This window comes from Opisthorchis viverrini, assembly GCF_000715545.1.
Source record: "Opisthorchis viverrini unplaced genomic scaffold opera_v5_123, whole genome shotgun sequence".
Taxonomy (NCBI): Eukaryota; Metazoa; Platyhelminthes; class Trematoda; order Opisthorchiida; family Opisthorchiidae; genus Opisthorchis; species Opisthorchis viverrini.
The window spans coordinates 507,832-520,789 of NW_008751777.1; positions in this window are offsets into that span (position 1 = coordinate 507,832).

Sequence of the window (12,958 nt, forward strand, 5' to 3'; positions counted from 1 at the left end):
TAATGGTGAATTTCTTTCAGTCAACCGAGATGCATCAGCTAACTCGGTGCATAAATTAAGGTATGCCAACATGAAGGTCACCACTAGAGTGTAGCTACATCTGTTGAACAGATTAAAAAGTCAATTTAACCTTGTAGGAGAGGACAATACTACAATTTACTTCGCTAAATACACTCATTTGCAAATCAATTTGGTTTTCACGAGAGACTAAACTGAACCTCTCGTTTATGATATTCCACAACTGAATGTGCTGTACACAAGCCGCCTCATGTTTCGTTGGCACGATATTCGAGATATCGCAGTATATTTTCACAAGGGAAACTACTCACAAGGTTGCTGAAAACACTTCGATAGCCCACGACAGGTTTCGCCCTTCTTGGGGCTCATCAGGTAGGCGAAACCGGTCGTGGGTTGTCGAAGAGTTTTCACAACCTTGTGAGTAGTTTCCCTTGGAGTATGGAGTGGTAGGAAGCCTCAACATCATCTCGAAGAACCGGAATTTCTCAACTTTAGCCATATGTAGCAAAGTATTTACATTGAGGTTTCTGACACACTCGAACTTGTGTGATAAACCGTGCATATGGTTGGCTAGGAAATGAAGACCAGGAGGGTGATGGGAGCGTCTACACTTGCTCTAACTATGGGTTACCGATGATGGTGTCCACCAAGAACAGTTCTTATGAAGGTCGATGAGTTTGAAGGACGCACGACTGACCACACGAGAAGAGAAGGGAACGGGACTCTCCACCAAAAGAGTGCCCCATTCCAGTACCTCAGTTATCAGAGTGATTTTCAGTGATAACCAAGAATGTGTCCAATCCAACCGCCCATCAAAACCTTTGGAAAGAAGGCAATATACTTGAGTTTACCGTATAAAGGCGATCTGTTGACGGACATGGTCAATCGCCATGGGTCTCAATCCCTACAACGCACGTTTCTAGCTGGAACTCTGCGGTCTTGGTTTACAACAACCCCCTAGCTCAATTTGAACCTCAAGGACAAAATACCAGTCCTCACCCAAAATATGGTTGTGTATTCTTTCTCCTGCTGTTGTTCAACAGATTATGTTGGGCACACGATACGGCAACTTTCTAAGAGAATACACGAGCACCTCTCTTACCGGAATACCACTAACCTCAACGGTTCAGCCATCCCACCGGGCACGTAGTCATTCCAAATGAGCCATTTCAAATCATTCACCGCGTGCCAAATAGACTACCAGTATCTATTCAACGGCGTTGCTTGACAACGGCCGAGGCAGTCACTGTACGCCTGCGAAACCCGGCACTATGCTGTCAAAAGCGTTTCGTACGAACGCTGAGTCTGCCTTGGTCATGTGACAACCGGCCAAGCCACTCAACAGCCCTCTTGACTGTCTCACAGCATCCAACCAGATGCGATATGCGGGGCGCAGGTAATCACTCGCTCTTGTCTCCACGCTTTGCATTTCACTAAACAATCTTCGCAGCGTATTTCATTTTTCGCTCCCACTTCAACCATTAGATATGTACTGACCTGAAGACCCGAAAACATTAATGTGTTCTTTTTCAAACCATGGGGATATTTGAGCAGTAACCTGATGTGTGATTTTGTCCGCAGTGAATTTGCAAAAGTAGGAACCTGTGTTAGCAGAGCTTAGCGCGCAAACAATGTGGTGTTTGTATCGCTTTCCAGTATCACTTTGGTACGTCTGTACTCAAGAAGTCTTGATGTTAACGGGCTTTCTTTTAGTAACACAGGCATGGCCTTCCGTTCGTTTTGATTGGTCTAAAATAGTTTCAGAATTTGAACTGATCCAAAGAGCTACTGAAATAAGGATAAAGCATTCGATTTTTAGAAATTTATATTCGGTGTGGTAACACAACAGCGTCTCGAAAAATCACCGGTTTCCAGCTGTTGTACCCAGTTGTTGTCCCCCTTTTTGTCGCCGTTAGCAGTAGTAATTTCGATCTTTGCAATGTGCTACTCATAAGGTTGCTTAAAATCCGTCGACACCCCACGACCGGTTCCGTCCTTTTTGGGTCAAACCAAATTAGTTTGCAAATGAGTGTATATCCCCTAATTCCGTGCAGTTCGGTTTCAAGCAAAACACAAGGTTGACGAAAACCCGGGGACTGCGCCTACCTGATGAGCCCCAAAAAGGGCGAAACCTGACGCCGGCTGTCGATGGCTTTTCAGAAACTTTCGTGCATTACAAATATTTACATGTATCGCGATATCTCGAATATCGTAGCGACTGAAACATGAGGCGGCCTGGTGAAGCACATTCAGTTGCCTGAGAACATCACAAACGAGAGATTCAGCTGGGTTCCAAGTGAGTCTCTGGAAAAAAAACTAGTTTGCAGTATATTCGAGAAAATAGTTTTATAGAATTTTAAGAAACCTCAAGTCGGTAAAACTGGTGTGGCGATAAAATTATTTCCAATATTATTTGCTGTGATTTCAGTGACATTACGGGGAACCGAGGAAATTTTAGTTTTGCGCTGGCTGCACTTGCAACTTCAAGCACACGGTCATTTTCGTTTCACAACGAGCCAGGTTTTGATGAGCGAAACATCAAAATCGCACTTTACTGTTTACATTCCGAATTTACGCCTCTGGTGGGATTGTTGTCCTTAAATTTTGTTCCAGAAGGGCTTGGTAAAAAATCGGTAGTTCCCTATTTGAGCAACGTTTTGCTTTTGACACAAAAGCTTCATCGGGACAAGTAACCAAGTTGGTCAGGTTTCAAGACAGACAGAGAATCGATCACGAAGACATCTTCATGTTAGCGCACTAGATCAGTGTTGAGTGTCGCATAGATCTTGCGGTTGATGAGCTTGGGGAATTTTTCAAAGTATTTGTAATCGGGGTTGGTTTCTTAACCTTCCAGTTCAAGGTGCTGCAAGTAATCGTTCGACTTAAGTGCCACTGACGGATCTAGTTTGTCGGCGTGGGCTTGTCACTGCTCCAACATTTCAGATGTAGGGGTGGAGGATCTGACCTACTTGTGTTGATCACTCCTCTTTCTGATAACCGCACACCACGACGTGTCAGCTCGACTGATCTAAGTTCGTTCTCCAAACCCTTGGCATTTCCACCGCTCCTATCCTGGGATGCTTGGCGATTTCTACCGTCTCAGCCATCACTCTCCGTGGCGTGGACCGTAGTCCTCGCCTCAAAACCTCAAAGATTTTAAAATCTTTTTTGTTCCCCGTGTCCAGTGCGTGCCCCGCAATCCCCGAGTCTTTCACTAGAGCTCGATATTCATCTGCGTTCCTCAGCGCCCTGTTCTCCTGTGCTCTCCGATTCCGGCGTGAAGCTCCCTGGCCATCTCTCCTATAAAGGGACCTTAGTGTATACACAATTCCTGTTCATGTTTCCCACTGTTTGATAGAGACATAAATTTGTTCAACAGTGTCTGATCTGCTGTAGAGAAAATGAAACATGAGCGCAAATTCAAGACGACCAAGATAATGGCAGCTATCCAGATACACTCATTTGCAAACTGATTTGGTTTTCCGAGAGACTCACCTGGAACCCAGCTGAATCTCTCAATTTTGATGTTTCCAGGCAACGGAATGTGCTGCCCCAGGCCGCTTCATGTTTCAGTCGCTACGATATTCGAGATATCGCGATACATATGTTTTTCTAATACACTACTACTACCCGAGGAGTTTTCAGCAACCTTATGAGTAGCGCACTACAAAAACATACAATGGCAGCTACTTTGAAGACACGTCATATCTTACCGCATATTATCAAATCGTTTTGTTTCGATTTCCATTTATTGATGACATCCAATAGACGTAACCAAGAACGTACGTCTTTTGGAATTTGGTGATCCCTGGAAAGATTTTTCCGACAAATCTAAATGCGCACAATTTCCTTTTTGACTGGACCACAAACTATGTAGTCTAAAGCGTTGTGCATTATCAGTTTCATTTTGTCCAATACAATCAAGTCGAAGAATGCCCAGATCATCGTTATGTTCAAGGTCAGTGAAATTAGGAAACAATTCTTACTTTACAACGTACATAGACCAATGTCGCTCCGCAGACTCGAACCCCAGACGAATCCGTTTTTAGAAATCCGAAAAATAAATCTTGTCTACTGACAAACCCACAATGCGTGGTTATGACAATTTAAGAGTGCAACATTCATTTTTCACAGGATTTGCCGCGTTTTTCGGTGAGTAGTGTGAGAATTATCCAAACGCGTAATCAGAGCACATAAACAGCAATTGCATGAGGACCGCCTCATATTTTGGGTAAATTGATTTCCAGAGCTCACGAATGGTGCCTAAATTTTGAAATCAAGTCGCAAAATCTTACAATTTTTAGCATACTTGACTACACATTTTAAGAGACCTGCAATAGACAAATTTAATTCTTAAGGAAACAAAATAACTTCACCCTGTTTGCTCTTTCGGGAGACAGCGTGGAGATTGGTACGTTTTGGACACTAAAGGCGATGGTTCAATTTATCCGCGTTAAAAATTAAGGTGAGCTAAAATATGATAATAAAAAAACAAACACAACTTGTGGACAGTACAGTGGTGAGTTAGGCAACCTAAGTGCTGCTCTGGAATATGCATACATCTAGCTTTCCCATAAGGCACTAAAAAGGAGCATGCACACGTACCTTCCATTATCCAGAGAGGACGCCCATCTTCCCTATTTGTTTTCAGATTTCGTGGGCTAACGACCGTTGACTGGCATTTTCAGTAGTCTGTAAATTGCGCTTGATGACTGGCTAATCGGCAGTCATTCTTCAGCAAATGTTTTTTTTTCGTTTTCGGCTGCCCCAGATCTTGGCGAGACCTTGATTAGTTTCATCTGACACACATAGACGGGAGATCAATAAAAGCAAGCCGAAGGTATAGTTTGAAAACCTGCTAGTCATTGATTCATTCCTGAGAAGCCCAGTAACTAATCGATCACTCCTAACTTTCGTGGCCTTGCTGTCGTGTTTGAAACGTTGCGGCCTCAAGCAGCCCAACTCAGTAACGTTAAAAGTATCAAAGCAGTGATCACGATTTCCGGGGAAATGTGAATTCCTATGCAGCCAACTTTTTACTTTCGTAATATAGCATATACAGGTGTGAGTCCAGAGGTCTAGCATATAAACGGTTTCACCTGAAATAAATGTGAAATATCCCCTTCAGTAAGAAATCTTTAATTCCAAGTTTTCCCTTTTTAGGAGAAGTCCAACTTAAGAGTGAGTTGTATTTTCTCAGACAGCAGCAACTTTCACATGTGAGCACAGGGATGAAGCCCAACAAAGTCAATTTTCAAATTTGTAAACTTACGTATTCACTGGTACGCTAGTTTCATTTCTCAGCCTGTTGCCGAATTCTGAAACAAAAAGGTTTATCGCCCAAATTTCTGCATGATTTTGATACAATGACGGTATACATTCGAAACTGTGTTGTATGTATTTTGTAGAGGAATAGCTAAGTCACTATGACCTTTGATCAATAGTTGTTGACCTCAGAAAAATGAAGTTTACGTCCCAAAACGTTGTGAATTCATTTTTCTATCCATCTTTTATCATCACACGTCACGAGATAATTGTCTACGTGGTTGCGTCATTACTTGTTTACACAAGATCGTTCACTGGAACAGTGCCTAGAAAAAAGTGAGTTTTTAATCCGGTCCTAGATGAAAACTGAGTAGGGGCAGCTTTTGAGTGGGATGTTCACATCGTTTGTGTGCTGTGCTTTGAGGATTCTTCCGGTCTAACATTCGACTGGACCTTTCCGAGTGTTCAGTTGAAACCGAATGTCAGCCATGTGACTGAATGTTTCCAAATGCTGAGTGAAAGCACTGTTCAATTGTACGTTTATTCAGGTGCTTCCGATCGTTTCGTGCGTTTTGTTGAAAGTTGTAATGAAAACAGAACCAGAGAGAATGATGACCGTACAGTGACTTCTAAACAGAAAGATGAAACAATTGAAAGCCGGCGCGGTCTTGTGTTGGTTCATCCAGCCTGATTAATCCACATAACTTATTGTTAACGTGGCAACCGCAACAAAAGACACTATTTTTGGTATGGTTAAATGTAAACCTCCAACGACAAACACTGGCCCGAAGAGGGCGACTTTAGGCTTCTAATCAAGGTTATACATAACCCACATTTATATATCTAACAACGAACGCATGGGATTTTTTTACATTCAAGTGAAGAATTGTCTGCAGATGTGTAAGTTTTACCTGCGACCATGTGCCTTTAACTTGCTTGTGAAACATTGCTAAATTATTCCAAACCTCCTTGGACAGAAACCAAGTTAGGTTTTGCTATTTATGGAACATTTGGCGCCATTTCAATCCATTTGATATTAGCTAACTCAGAGGATTATTTCAACTCAGTATACGTCGCAGGTAGTCAGTACCAACCATGAGTACACAAAACTCCTAGACCCACGATTAGCTAATGTAACTCGGCACTTGGGGCCAAAATAGGTCCTGGAATTTCCAGTTACGCTGCATATGAATCTTTGTGTTGTCACGCTTAGTGGCCAACGCATTTCAGGAACATGATTATTGCTAATTTAGTTAGAAAATGATTATTTAATCGAAATACTTGATTCTCTTGGTGCGTCCTTTGTGCGACGAAACGTTATACTTATATGCCATCTTAAGTAGTCCATGCTAATCAAATAACTCATCACAGAAAAAAGAAGGATGCGAAATTTGACGCACTGTTATATTCAACAAAGCAATGTTTTTTTTCTAAAATAAAAGATTCGTCAAAATCGGGAGAAGGTAAGATTTAATCCGGTGTGGACGAACGCAAGTTATTTTCATTTAGAATGCACGCAGGTTCTTTGGTGGTCATGAGGTGTTGGCTGCCAGTTTTACTCACTCGCCGGTGTATTCGATTTAGGTTTTTGCACCTGGAGTATTATTGCCTCATCAGAAAAACTGAGACGAAGACGTAACCTTATGAGTAGTGCATTACGTCTATACATGTATCGCGATATCTCGAATATCGTAGCTACTAAAACGTGAGGCGGCCTGGTGCAGCACATTCAGTTGCCTGAGGACATCACAAACGAGGGATTCAGCTGGGTTCCAGCTGAGTCTCTCGAAAACCAAATTATTTTGCAAATGAGTGTATATTCGCTGATTCCGTGCAAATTGGTTACAAGTAGAACATAAGTTTGACGGAAACTCCGGGGACTGCCCTACCTGATGACTCCCAAGGAAAACGAAATCGGTCGCGGACTGTCGGAAAGTTTTCAGTTACTTTATGATTAACTTATACTAGGTGCGCTACCAGTGAAAGGAAGGTCTTCGCTGCGGAACTGTCTATTAGAAGATTCCAACTGAACAGTTACAGAGTGATGGACAGGGGAGCAAACTCTCATATGCTTCTTGTTTACATAAACTGAATATACATCTTCTCCTTAAACGCGCCTTTTTGAACTTTCCTGGATATTCATTGACTGTTACTCGATTGCAAGCAATTGCTACAGAGCGACTCGACAAATTCCGTAATAGATCTTATTTTTCAAGAGACGCAAAGCGGATTTATGAGAAAACATACTACTCGTATGCCACTCACATCAGTAGTATCACCATCACACAGGAAGTTCTACCTTCAGTTATGATGAGAATCCACCAATAGCATGGCAGCTGAGCTGACAACGAGTAACCCATGCGGATGAAATCCTCTCATTCGATTACCTGGTGGCTACTACTTACGAACGATAAACACGTGATGAACTGCATGCGTGTTTCAAAAAAGAACTCCGGTTATTGATCGCGTCAAATTGTGGGTTTATGCGAAGGGTTTGCCTTGGTGTGAATTCTACTCGTTCGCTTGCCGGTGTGTTGCCACTGTGTTCTAACTGTATGGAACCTCCATAGTATCTTTCCGGATGAACAGTAAACATTGCAGCACAAATGTACTTTTTGCTTTCTTTGGTGTTTATGGTTTTTGGTTTTTGCACGCTGACATGATTTGATCAATATGTCTGCTTTTGCTGTCTGTCCAACTAGTGGGCGACAAATATATTATTGAAGCCCTTAATCATACACTCAATTTGATCCATTCAAGTCCAGTCATGCCTACTGAAACGTGAGTTTCATCTCATATTTTGTTGCTCGGTAACACAACAAAGTTACAAGAGTCCGGATTCTCTAGGTTGTCGTTTTATTTGACACGACAAAATGATGTTGAACAGAAATGCAAAATGCAAAAGGTTGTTACTCTCCAAAGGCATCAATTTTGCTAAATGTTATGCAATTTGTTTCTGAATCTTCAAAAAAAATTAAAAACCTGCTCAAAAGTGGGTGAGCTTAAATATCGAATTTCCCGCACATCAGGCAGACACATTCTGTGAAATATTTTCCGACTGTGGTAATCGTAAAAAGGAACTCATTGGACTGTCTAACGAATGTGAAACATTTATTCTCTCTGTAGGTCAGTTTCGGGCAAAGGTTCTTGGTTAGTTTGATATTGGATGGGCTCTTAATACACAAATTTATAACGAACAAACTGCGTGTTTTCAAGAATGTTGAGTAATTCGAACAAATTACAGGTAGTCTTTGTAACGTACTACTTATAAGGTTGCTGAAAATCCGTCGACAGCCCACCACCGGTTTCGTCCTTGTTGAGGCTCATCAGGTAGGCACAGTTCCCGAGTTTCCCTCAAACTTATGTTCTATTTGAAACCAAATTGCACGAACTTCGCGAATATACACTCATCTGCAAACTAATTTGGTTCTGAGAGCAACATAAACGAGAGATTCAGCTGGGTTCCAGGTGAGTCTCTCGAAAAACCAAATTGGTTTGCAAATGAGTGTAAATTCGCTAAATTACAGGTAATTTTCCCCTTTCGGTTGCTGGGCATTTATCGGTCCCGTGGACGATAAGATATGGAAGCATGATTTCTAGACCAAGCAGTTTTAGTGTTCCTTTATTCTGAAACAGATGCCTCAAAGTTTAGCTGAGAAAAATTGACTCCTTGGAATTCCATAAAACACTGTGAGATAAATATCGATTATATTCACACTAGTTTAACTCTGGAGACAGTAAAAAGTACTTTGTTCGCAAGCTTTGCATAAAAGTACAAGTCTTATTTTGATTGCGTCACTTCATCACGTGGGAAGTATTGGTAAACGTGATGAATATCGAACGTGCAAGTTTTTTTTAATCTCAGGTACATCATTGCCTTTGGGGGATATGTGATTTGGAGAACGCTAGTTCTAATCAACATCAATCTAATCTCCTTTATTGCAACACAGGAGGTAAATGCAAAAATGACCGTAAGTGTCTTAAAACATCCCTGGCGCAGACTTGGAATTCTGGATCCCAAATTTTATTCATATTGAAGGCTATTGAAACGCAGATCTCAGTACTTTAAATGAGTGCTATTTTTGACTGCTAAAGTAACGTTTTAATTGACCTGTGGGTCACGGTACATACTACTTAAACATTCACTTGATCAACGGAAGGGCTACTTGCAATTTTCAGGTGAATTATTCATCCGAATTCTTTGTTTTCAAATGTAGGTACATATACTCAGCGGTTTCTTCAATCTCCTGTTAATTAAATGGATGTCATGGCTTTACTTTTTCCCTAAAGAGTTATTTATTTTTCCATACGCCATGGAAATGACAAATTGCAGGTAAGTTTATTCCGGATAACAGTATTTTTCGTGTGGAGACTTCGTTCTATCAGCATTTGCAAAATCGGATCTCAATCGCAACCCAAAAAACTACTAGTTATAAATAAGTATTGCAAATGTTACTTTGCCTCTATCAAAATTTCACAAAAAATAGCTGGTAGGTTTATCCCCTTTTCAGTACATTTAAAACGACGCATCCGGTTACCATTAAGACACTCATCGTTAGTCGGTCTAACTGCCATCCCGGAAAGAGGCATATGTGGATAGGCAACCAAAGGCTGATTCGAGCAGATCGATGTCCATTTGTCGCACATTGCCCTGTAAAACTCTCGAAACAGAAACCTCTTCGGGCTCACGTAAATTTCTAGTGAACTAGTAACCTTCATTAGCTTCATGTGTAATAGCGTAGTGTTTCCCAATACATGCGTACTATTCACGCTTGCCCGTACCTGATGTGGCATCTAACAAGCCGAATTCTGTTGTATTTTTTATTGGAAGTTAGCTTGTTCGCACAATATTGGTCATCCAGTAAATAATATAGTCATATGAGTGTTGTATTCTACAAACCCCGCAAACACCAACACCTGAAATATGAAGTTTTCAGCAAGTTTCGTGCATCTGTAACTGACTGGGAAGTCCTCATTGGCAAACAAGTCGATCGATACAACCAACTGGATCGAGGTGTCAGCCGTTCCCCTCACATCACTGAAGCGCGAACATTTTCACCTGTTCAGTGTGCCTTCAGTGTGCACTGGTGTGGTAGTAGTGACACGCTTGCCTCGCAAATGCGGAGTTCAAACCCCGACACGGCCAATGGCTCTGCAGTGTTGATTGGACTCTCTAACGGGAGTGAAACTCGAGTCCAGTGCTTCCCTCCTTTGGTGCGGTAGATTTTAAAATAAAAGACCATAAATGAGTCATACAATGAACACTGACTATTCAATTTACGTTCATCTTCACACCACTCCCATTTGAACGGTCGTCCTCCTGTTCTGAAGTAATTATTTCGGTGAGTCCACACCAAAGAGAAGCACTGGGCTCGAGTTTCGCTCCTATCGGGGCTCATCAGTAGTGCATATCTAATGGCCGTGCCGGGTTTGAACCCCGAACTTCTGACAGGCGAAGTGCTACCACCATGGCATGTTGGGCGCATGTGAATTTTCAAGTCTGAACAGGCGAAAGTGTTCACGCTTGTGCGATGTGATTAGTTTGTCCGAATCATCGCACGATGCCCCGGTAACTTTTATGCTCATTCGTCACACTTCCAAGATATTTCCAAGATAAAAAAGCACTCGAATTATCACAGAAACAGTTATTCCATTTATTGCCGGATAAAATGCTCCCCACTTTACTGCACAAAGAAATCGAATAGACATACGAGATTCTCTCAGTGGAACATAGAATAACATGATGATTAATTTGAGCGAAGCTCAGGTATTTCAGACGACATTTAGACACGTGCGGAGAAGTGCTGAGTGGAAATGTTGCCGATTGAGTGGACCCTTTTGTTCATCGAAACTGCGTCAAATTTGGTTGTCCTGTGCAGAACAACACCCATAAGGGGAGTCTGTTTCGATCATTTCCAAACTGCGTAAATAGGGAGGTTTCGTCACTCAAAGATGGCGTCTTGAAATAGGTGGCCACCAGGCCCGTCGCCACATTTTGCTCACGAATAATTTTAATTAGCCCAAACTAGATTTTACGCGTCGGTTTATAACCCGCGCATTCAATTTTCGTTAACACAGTATTAGTTCAACCAAAAAACAACAGGTCGGAACAATACAGGATGTGTGCGGCTTCAGATCGGCGAACGCGGAGCTGATAGTCCAGCGAGGATGTTGTGGAATGCAGGTAGCTCGGGTGCGCTGCGCGGTTGTTGGTCTGTTTGCCGAGCTCGGCAGTTGCATTGCAAACGTTTCATCACCAATCGAGGTGACATCGTCGTCAAACCTGCACTGACGATGTCACGTCGATTGGTGATAAAACGTTTGCAATCCAACGGCCAAAAGACCATAAGGCCGTAATGTTTATGGAATTGTGGACATACATGTATATCGCAAAATAAAATAAAATCATACAACAGCAGTTAACTTGTGATTTTAAAGTCTGCGGCCAAGAGAAACAAAGAAGTGCAACTTTTCTGAAGCCGAGACTTGTTTCACAGCGACGTGCCTGCCAGTTGCTGTCTTCGCATATCAGTCATGTTCCAAGAGGGGACTGGGCACGACTGTACCTTTCAACCTCACGGATATCTGTGATATCTCAAGACTTTTGTACGTTTATTTATAGAAAAGCTATCCATCCATNGAAAAGCTATCCATACCTGATTTTTAATATACACGCTCTTCCACAGAGGCAGTTGCCCAACAAAGAGGAAGGGGTCACTATTTAACCTAAAATTCCTCGAAATTTCTAAACAAAAGTGATAAGAAATGGGGTTAAGAACAATAGTGTGATGATGAAACTGAGTAAGTTATAGTGGAGTAGGTGCCTTAATATATGTGACTAATTCTTATTTAAAAAATGTACCAATAAAATGTCTCAGTGTCTGGTAAGTTGCACTTCATGTCGCGTTCTACAATAATGTCAGACAGTCAGCTTGTTACCGGCTGCGGGTTTGTCACCAGAGGGACTTGAAGACCACCCATTGTGTAGGGTAAAGAATCAAGACACCCTTTCACAAAATGCTTTGATCGTGAAGCTGCTAATCAGATTCTCTCCACAGAATGTGCGCCCTGCAATACAAGTATTCCTGGATTTCCGAGGCGCATTCGACTCGGTTGATCGGTCTGCTCTTCTTCAGACGCTTGCCAACCAAGGAATGCCCCGGAAGTTTGTAAACATAATACGTTCTTTGTATTCTCAGACTTCCGGACGTGTGAGAGTGTACGGAGAGCTCTCCAAAAGTTTCCGCACACAAAGCGGTGTCCGTCAGGGATGCCCACTCTCTCCATTCCTTTTTAACTTTGTGATCGATGAAATAATGAGACGAACGCTGGAGGGTCTCCAAAACCCTGGTGTTCAAATAGCCAGTGAAGAAAACCTTGTCGATCTGGAATATGCAGACGACATCGTTCTCATGTTCGAAGAAGAGGAAAAGGCGCAAGTATTCTTGGATGAACTGACCAAAGTCATCCCGTCCTTTGGTACGCATTTTGCACCCACAAAGTGTAAGGTCATGCTTGTGGACGTGCAGTCACTGAACACGCCAATTACGACCCAGGGGGAGGCACTGGAAGTTGTGGAGCGTTTTACGTACCTTGGAAGCTGTATTAGTTCTGATTGCAGTGTGACAGATGAGGTGAATGCACGAATCTGCAAGGCTCGGGCCGCGTTCGCTAA